Genomic DNA, 8498 nt, shown 5'->3' with positions numbered 1-8498 from the left:
CATCCTGAGGCAACGTGCAGGTGATGCTGCGTAACGTTCCTGGCTATTCCTTTGAACCCAAGAGCTCTACAGGCAGTGCTGCTGCAGATGAAAGCCCCCAGAAGTTAGAAAAGATGAGAAGGCTTCAGAGAACCTTAACTCCGTAACCATACTTTAGTTAGTTCCTTTGCTTTATATAATAATAGTCATAAAAAAGCAGTCTTTAAGCTGAACGCCGCCTCTTTCAAAGCACAGGATGCATGGTGCTTACTGATTTAAAAGCCAGCAAGTTCCCCGCCATTCCTAAATGCGTGTGCCTGGGCCATATTTCACGCACACATTTCCTCACTGGCGTTTCTTCAACAGTGCTTGCTATAGTACTTCATAAGCATCATTTTATGTCAGCATCCTTTGATGTAAGGGATTGGAGAGGTAAAGTAATTCGCAATATAATTTGCAATTTATAGATGAAGAGCCACGACAGATAAATCAACTAATATCCTGCTTGATGCCAATGACCTGATTTTTTTCAGATAGACTATTGCAGGATATTTGGTTCAGCAGACCGCTCCCAAAGCCTTTTCTTTGCAGCTGACAATGCTTGGCATTTCTGCAAGTAGGTATCAAGCCAGCAATGAGAAACTCACGGTGAATGACTCCCTAGAGGGCTCTGGGTTTGACTGATCAAGCACAGAATCACTGTGATGGAGAAAGAACTCAGCTGCCGGGCCAGATCCCTGTTCTATGATGGAGGGAAGGTTCTCCCTCCCTCTTCCTACACTCCCACCACCTTACAGTTGTATAATTCAGGCCTCACAGAAAATGGTCCCCTTCATTACACAGTGATTTGGTTTTAGGGCAGAATTATTCCGCGCTTTGAGTAGGGCTCAGTGAGAAAATAGCATATCATTTATGTTTGAATGAGAAATGTATAGTGAAGAATTTCGAAACAGTTATTCTGGTTTATTTAACTTCTGCATGCTGAACTTTGAGAAAGCATTTTTCAATGCGCTTAAAAACCATGCCCAACACCAAAGCTGTTTGTAATGTAGACCAATGTCCCAAGAACAAGTATACTCCATGGGACACTGTGGTGTAATCAGAGAAATTCCCAGACAAAAGGAAAACTAACATTTTGTGAACATTATAGCTTATAAACCCCATTGCAACCTACTGACAGATGTCAGCAAGACTGTCTGATAGGCCAGAGGCATGTATGGAAACAAGCACGTATCTGTATACAATGCTGCGTTGGCTGTCAAACCTCAGGCATGCAACGTCTTAATTAATTGAACATTTTCTGATCAAACACACTGACGCACTTGGAGAAGCTCTGTTGACAGTGCAGAAGGGATAAAGAGGCAGGGACTCATCTTACAAGGGGCCATAATTAGTCCCATTTATTCAACTCAGCCCATCATCCAGCGGGTAAGCAGGATACAAATCTGAAATGCACTTTTTGTCATGTGGAAACAAAGCTAACTGGATCATTGAGGAAAATATTGCTAAAGTATTGACTTTAAAGCAAAAAAAGGTGGTGCATGGCAATGACATTTCCCGGTAGCACCGCACTGGGAGGACCACGCTGGAGGAAGAGCATGCCTTGAATGAAGCAGCAGAACAACCAAAATTCACTCCTCCAAACTAACTTCATACAAGCAGGGACTTGTGGCCAGTGTTTTGTCCTCAGCAAGACCTCTCACCAGGGAGGTGTTGCCACGGAAGGCCTGAGAGTATTAGCTCCCTGTAGGGATTATTATGAGCTCTGTAGGCAGCAATGTACAGAGCAACACCGATGTCGTCAAGGGGTCCCCAGCAGGGCTGAGGCAGCTGGGCTTAGGTTGCTGGTGACGCTGTGACCTTGAGGGAGAATAAGCCGGGGATGCTTGGGCAAGGCAAGCACAGGCAGCGATGGCTGGGAAGATCTCAAGGAGGAGAAATCACAGTCTGCCCTGGTAGATAAAGCAGAAAAAAAAAGAAAAAAAGGGAACATGATCTTAGTATTTAATCAGATAAGGTAGTTCCTTAAAGGTTAAAAAACCAGGAGAAGTAGCCCTTTTGTAAGGGCGCGATGAGACCACTTCATACCCTTGTGGTATCTTGGGGAGGGAAGGACAGGCAGAGCAGGGGACGTGAGGACAGGCGGTGGCTGTGTAAGAGGGGGCTCGGCGGGCTTGCTGGCAGGGTGGCAGGAGGAGGGCTGCCGGGCGGGTGTGACTGGCACGAATAAGCACTCCACAGAAGTAGGAATTAGTAGGAATTAGGAGAAGGAAAAACGGGGGGAGGGCGAGGGGAAACAACCCCACCAACAAACCTCCACCATTCGCGTACGGGTAGGGCCGGCGTTTCCACTCCAGCGGGGTATTTCGGGGGCCGGAGCGCCGGTCACAGAACCCACCACAGCCGGGGTCCCGCCTGAGGGGAGAGGAGTGGGGGGCGCCCCCCCACCCCCGGCCGGGCCCCGCGCGCCCTCTGCCGGCCACCAACGGCCGCCGCGCGCGGGAGCCAACGGCCGCCGCCCCTCAGGGCCGAGGCGAAGGCGGGCGGCCCGACCGCCGGCCCTGCGCGACGAGCGACCGTCAGAGCTCTCAGAGGCTCCCTCACCGAGGAAAAACTGCGCGAGGAAGGCCTGAAAACTCACACACGGACCACTCGTCTCGCTTCCCTTCCCGCCTAACTCCCGCTCCCCCGTTCCCCGGCGGTAGCTGGGGGATGTGGAACCTGCCCCGAGCCGCAGGAACGCGAAGCGGTGCAAGGAGCGGGCTGGACACCCCGACTTCGGTCGAAGGAAATTAGTTTTACAGGTGGAAAAGTAGGGTCAGCTTAGTTTCTCCGCCCCGCGGAGGATTAGAATATGTCTACATGAGTTGTTATTAACTTCTGGTATTGCTTTCTGAAGCTGAAGAAATAATGATAAATTTGGAGAGCCCTTGGAGACCCTGTAGCTAAATGAATCATTTTCCACTTGGAAAGGTAATGCTGTTCAAAACGAACCGGTTTCTTAAGTCACGTCTTTTTAGGGAAAGGGAACAACACTGAGCATCCTGTATTGTCACATTTTGAAACAAATGTTTAATTTTTGCATCATGAAATCAGCTTTTTGTCATAGTAAAAAGTCAAAATCCAAACACCACATTTTTGGTCCCCTTGGAGAAAAAAAAATTTCTACTCGAGTTTTTCTAACCAGCACTAGCCATGCAGATCGACTGGTCCGGCAGTTAAAGATCTGTTTAAGATCTGGTTCTGCTGAATGGACAACCCCAGCACTGTTCAGATATCCAGACATTTTTTTCCCCCACTTCAAAGGGTTTTTTTTAGCCTGTGATTCAAGAAGCTGACAAGACATGACCAAGTGCAGATAGTAAACGAATACCTCAGACGTTAGCAATAGCTTTCTGCGTACTTCCCCCCCTTCTAGACCACCATTTTATGCACAGCAGTTACTACTCAATCAGAAGAATTGGCAGCCACAGCTAGTTGTGGTTTGAGAACTGGGTCACTGGAGATCCTTGGCCTCGTAATCTCAGCTCCTAAAAGGCTGAAACGCGATCTGAGCCCCTCGCCTGCGTGATGGATGAAGACGCCTTGACAGCCACGTAGGAGAGGAAGGAAGTAAGGTGATATCACGGGCTAAATATCGCAACTCTCCCCAGCATGAAAGCAGGCTCACAGGTTGATCTAAGCCACCAAAAAATCGTTCAGAGCCGGCTTCCAAGGCTGCAGAGGGAGGCGGCGGTGCACCGGAGACTTCCCCCACGCACCGGTAGATGGAGCGCTGAGGTACCGGAGACCTCCCCCGCACCGCCGCCGCGGCAGCGGCCGGCCGCCTCTCCCGCACGCTGCCAGGGCTTTGTCGGCAAAGTTACTTCAACACAGTACCTGCGGATACTTAGAGCCCGCAGTTAGAATCTCGGGGTTTTTTAATTAAAGCTTTGAAAGGAAAAGTCTGCTTAGTCGTGTCAGAATATCCCTCTGTAAAAGACACTAACTTTCAGCCAGTAGTTTGCAAGTATTAAACAGCCTTAAAGATTGGACCCATCACGAAATAGGTATAAAAGTCTGTCATGGTTTAACCCCAGCCAGCAACTAAGCACCACGCAGCCACTCACTCACTCCCCCCCATCCAGTGGGATGGGGGAGAAAATCAGGAAAAGAAGTAAAACTCCTGGGTTGAGATAAGAACGATTTAATAGAACAGCAAAGAAGAAACTCATAATGATAATGATAACACTAATGAAATGCCAACAGTAGTAATAAAAGGATTGGAATGTACAAATGATGCGCAGGGCAATTGCTCACCACCCGCCGACCGACACCCAGCCAGTCCCCAAGCAGCGATTCCCCGCCCCCCCACTTCCCAGTTCCTAAACTAGATGGGACGTCCCATGGTATGGAATACACTGTTGGCCAGTTTGGGTCAGGTGCCCTGGCTGGGCATGAGAAGCTGAAAAATCCTTGACTCTAGTCTAAACACTACTGAGCAACAACTGAAAACATCAGTGTTATCAACATTCTTCACATACTGAACTCAAAACATAGCACTGTACCAGCTACTAGGAAGACAGTTAACTACATCCCAGCTGAAACCAGGACAAGTCCCACTGACTATTCTAAAAAGACTCGTGAAGTGCTGTCATAAACTCTTGCCTAAACTGGGATCTAAATTTGGTTTTTTAGCATTTAAGTCTGCACTGCTTAAAAGACCAAGCTACATATTTGTTTTAAACAAGATCACCGCTCAAGAAAATAAGGCTTTCTCCTACCCTCTTCGCGCGCACACACACACACGCGCGCGAGTGTGCAGTCATGCACATGCAGCAGTTTTAAGTCAGGACTACTGTTAATATCAACTATGCTGCTATTTATAAAAGGATTTTTTTAGTCTGTGCGAACACATCTAGAGGAATCTTTTCTTAAGATTAAGAACATTATCAGGGTTCACATGAAGCCTAAATTATCATTTGTGTTTCCCCTTTTAAGCTGGCTGAAAGCAGGAAATTACCTGTGAAAATTGCCATTAGGAAATATTTGGAATAGACTAGCAGAAACGACCGTCTTTTGAAACATGGATGAAACTAGTTTCATTGTTCCCTCAGGAGTTAGGAATAAAGTAAAAGTGGGAAACAGCCCTTGCTCCTTTGCTCTCTTCAGTGCCATGTTCAAAAAGTTTGTTTGGCTAAAATGCAAAAAGCTTACTTGCTACAAGACTTATTTCTCTTAGAATAGTCTCATCTCCCCTCTCCCAGTTATTTTAAATAATGTACCAGACTCTCAAGGTCCATGCCAACACATTGATGCATGATAGCCACATCAGGTTTCTCGTATGCTTAGGTCATTAGCTAACAAAGACATTGTCAAATTATTAGTTTTGAAATACTCTGGTTTTAAATTCTTTGTTTTGAAGTCACTGGAAGTTTGGTAAAGATCTCTGTTCCGTCATTAAACTAATTTTTATTTAATCCTCACATACACATTTTACTGTCCAGGCTTTTAAGCACAGCTTATATATACAATTCTAAGCACTGGGATATCTAATTTGCAATACATGTTTGCATTTCTTTTATGATTCAGAATTCAGGAAAAATCAGCTTCAAAATATCTAATTTTTGTTGAAATAACTGTAACTTCAACCTGCACAGTTAAAGCAATACCTGTATGCATGCAGTTATGATCTGCAGCACCCTTACACTGAGCTCCATCTCTCCTCTTGTTTGCTCCTCAATCAATGCACTCTTGAGCACACAGAAGGTGACATATCAGCATCACAATGCAAGACATTTCCTCAAAACTCCTAGTTTTACCCCCAAGGCAGCGGTGCTATGCACAAATCATTTCTGTGCTTTGCAATACCACAGTTGGTTCCTAAGCAGGTTCTTCCCCCACTTGACCTGGCATCCATTGAAGTAACCCAGAAATATCTAATTGATTTCAATGGACCTCACATTCGGTTCTGGATGGTGGAATTATCTGATCTTATCGTATCTTCTCTTCATCCGACAACTATAATTATGTTTAGTAGAACTGTTACAGGTGTTTCTACAGATTCAGTTGCCTTAGGGAAGAAACAGTTCTTTCTGTCACTAAAGGCCACTGGTATGTATTTTTGTTCCTCTACAGTATAGGCCAGTTTTATCTAGTCTTACCCAGTTCTTGATTACCCCAACATGTTTGCAGTGCTGATTTACATAACCTCATTGTCCATTTTATCGATACAGTCTACTTCAGATAATATCTTTGAGGGCATCTCCTTCCCCTTTTTTAAAAAGTACAACTGTGTTGCCATCATTTTTTAATCTCCCCTCGTTCCTCCAGCCCTACCACAATCCCATGAAATTAAAAATCTGACTCCTGACTTGATTTTAATTTACTGGTTAATTTGAAATTTTTGGCACCACCACAAGCATATGTGACTTCAGACCATGGTGAGGTTCCCATCTGAATTCCTGGAATTTTCAAGCTGTTTTAGCAAGTCTTCAAATTTCTGTCATCTCCTTTATATTTTCCTCTCCCAGTTCATAGCTCAAGCTGATCATATAAATATGACACACAACTATGCTCTCCAAAGGTATCCACCTCTGCATTGCTGAGCAAAATGACTCAGGGTAGGCAAAAAGGAAAAAAGAAATCAGCTCATGCCTAACAGCAAAGGGATCTCATGTTCTGAGGAAAAGAAAACCAACGTCACATGGAACCGCAGGTAGCTGTAAGTGTTAAAGCAGTAAATACGCAGAGTCTTGCATTTCTTTTGGATCAGGCCTTGATACTTCAGAAAATTCTGCATGTATGATCCAATCACACCCCAAAGTTCTTCTTCTGAGTGCTTATTTGTACTGTCTTCAATACGGCCTGACTCTTCAATAACACTACTTCTAAAGAGAGGAAAAAGCCAGCAGTGTAACTGAGGTGCCCAACCAAGAATCAGAAGACACCGCATCTCTTTCTAGACTAACCTCACATTGACAGATAAGCAAGTCACATGGCCAGATTCACATTAGACAGTATCATGCTCTGTGAATAGCCCTCTTGTCGTCAGTGGGTCCCAGGGCTTGGGTAGTACTCAAAACACAAAGGGCCCTCCAAATTCTATTTGTAACCCCTTTGGTTTTTGGTTTCTCCAGTTGGAAAAGAGAGATAACCTTACCTGCCAGGTTTAATTCACTGACAGTTTAAAATATACTGAAAGATTCAGATAGACAGCAATGAGAAGTATAAAGTATTGCCAGAGATAAATACCTTCAAGATGGCTTTGTTATTGTTCTGGCTACCTGCCCACAGTGCTTTGCATGCAATTTAATACCACCGGTAGGAGAAATATTTGATTTACTAGATTTGTAAGCTCTAGCCAATTAAAAAACCAAAGTGGGGAAAAAGAAAAAAAAAGTGAATTACTTGATTAAGCCAGTATTTAACACCCTGTCCAAAAGCACTTTTCTGGTCCCTTCCAAGTGAGCTGTCGTGATACTCAATGGTCTCAAGAACAGGGAAGAAGAGTCAGGTGACGATGGGCTCCTTGTCCAAAGCCCTAATTAGAAGTGCAGTTTCACAATCAGTGTAAGTATGCCTAAGGCTGCACTGACACTGAAAATGACCATCTCTCTTCCTTCAGGTCCTCCCCCAAACCAGCACTGGCAAAGCCGGGCACTGAGACCAGAGTAGTAAGCTGAGTGGTCTGAAAAGTAAGGTACCTGTAGGAGAGGGAGGGAACAAGTAGTTAAGGTGGCAGCATTCTTTTAAAACATTTGTAGATGCATCTCTACACGAGTATGTCCTAAGTCCTTGCTTTGTGCGACAATAGTGGAAGAAAAAGAAGGTGATACAAACTTATCCCTGCTAGGAAAGGCAGGATCTGACCCAAAGTGGCAAAAAATGCAATGGCAATACTCCTAGCTTACACGATGTTAGCTTTTGGCTGCACCAGTTGCTATGGCCGTGCCCTAAAAATAATTCAAATCCTGATAAGATGATAAAGACCATCTCACAAATTTTTTCCTCACCTTCTGCTTGCTTGGTAAGGAACAGAAACAGTACAGCAGAATTAGTGCATGCAGATAGCAGTCTTCACAGAAATAACAACACAAAATGAATACATAAGGTAAACAAACTTCCCAAAGACATCACAATTTAAACAGGTTTGCTTGTAATGTGCGCTGAATAATGAACCTGGTTTTAAACAATCCACTACTCAGGAAAACAACCCACAAAAGAGTCTTACAAAAGGGAAAGGACCACAGCTAATTTAATAAGTTGTTTTCTACAGGTAATTTTCCTGTCCCTACTCTGACATCAGGAAAAAAACTGACTAGTTTCAGTAGACATGAGCTGTGCTGTCCTCAGATAATCTTTGAGGCCTGAGAGAGCAGGAATTGATGTATACAAATACAGCACATTTGAAAAATATTAACTAAAGCTGGGAATAAACTATTCTCTAATGGAGGTCTCAGACCTGATTAACAAAGAGAAAAGCTGAAGCAGATGCTTTCCAAGGGAAATATATACAACACATCTATTCCAGGCTTTTA

This window comes from Haliaeetus albicilla, chromosome 21 (assembly GCF_947461875.1).
Source record: "Haliaeetus albicilla chromosome 21, bHalAlb1.1, whole genome shotgun sequence".
Lineage (NCBI taxonomy): Eukaryota > Metazoa > Chordata > Aves > Accipitriformes > Accipitridae > Haliaeetus > Haliaeetus albicilla.
The sequence above is the reverse complement of the archived record's forward strand: the minus strand, read 5'-3'. Positions refer to the sequence as shown.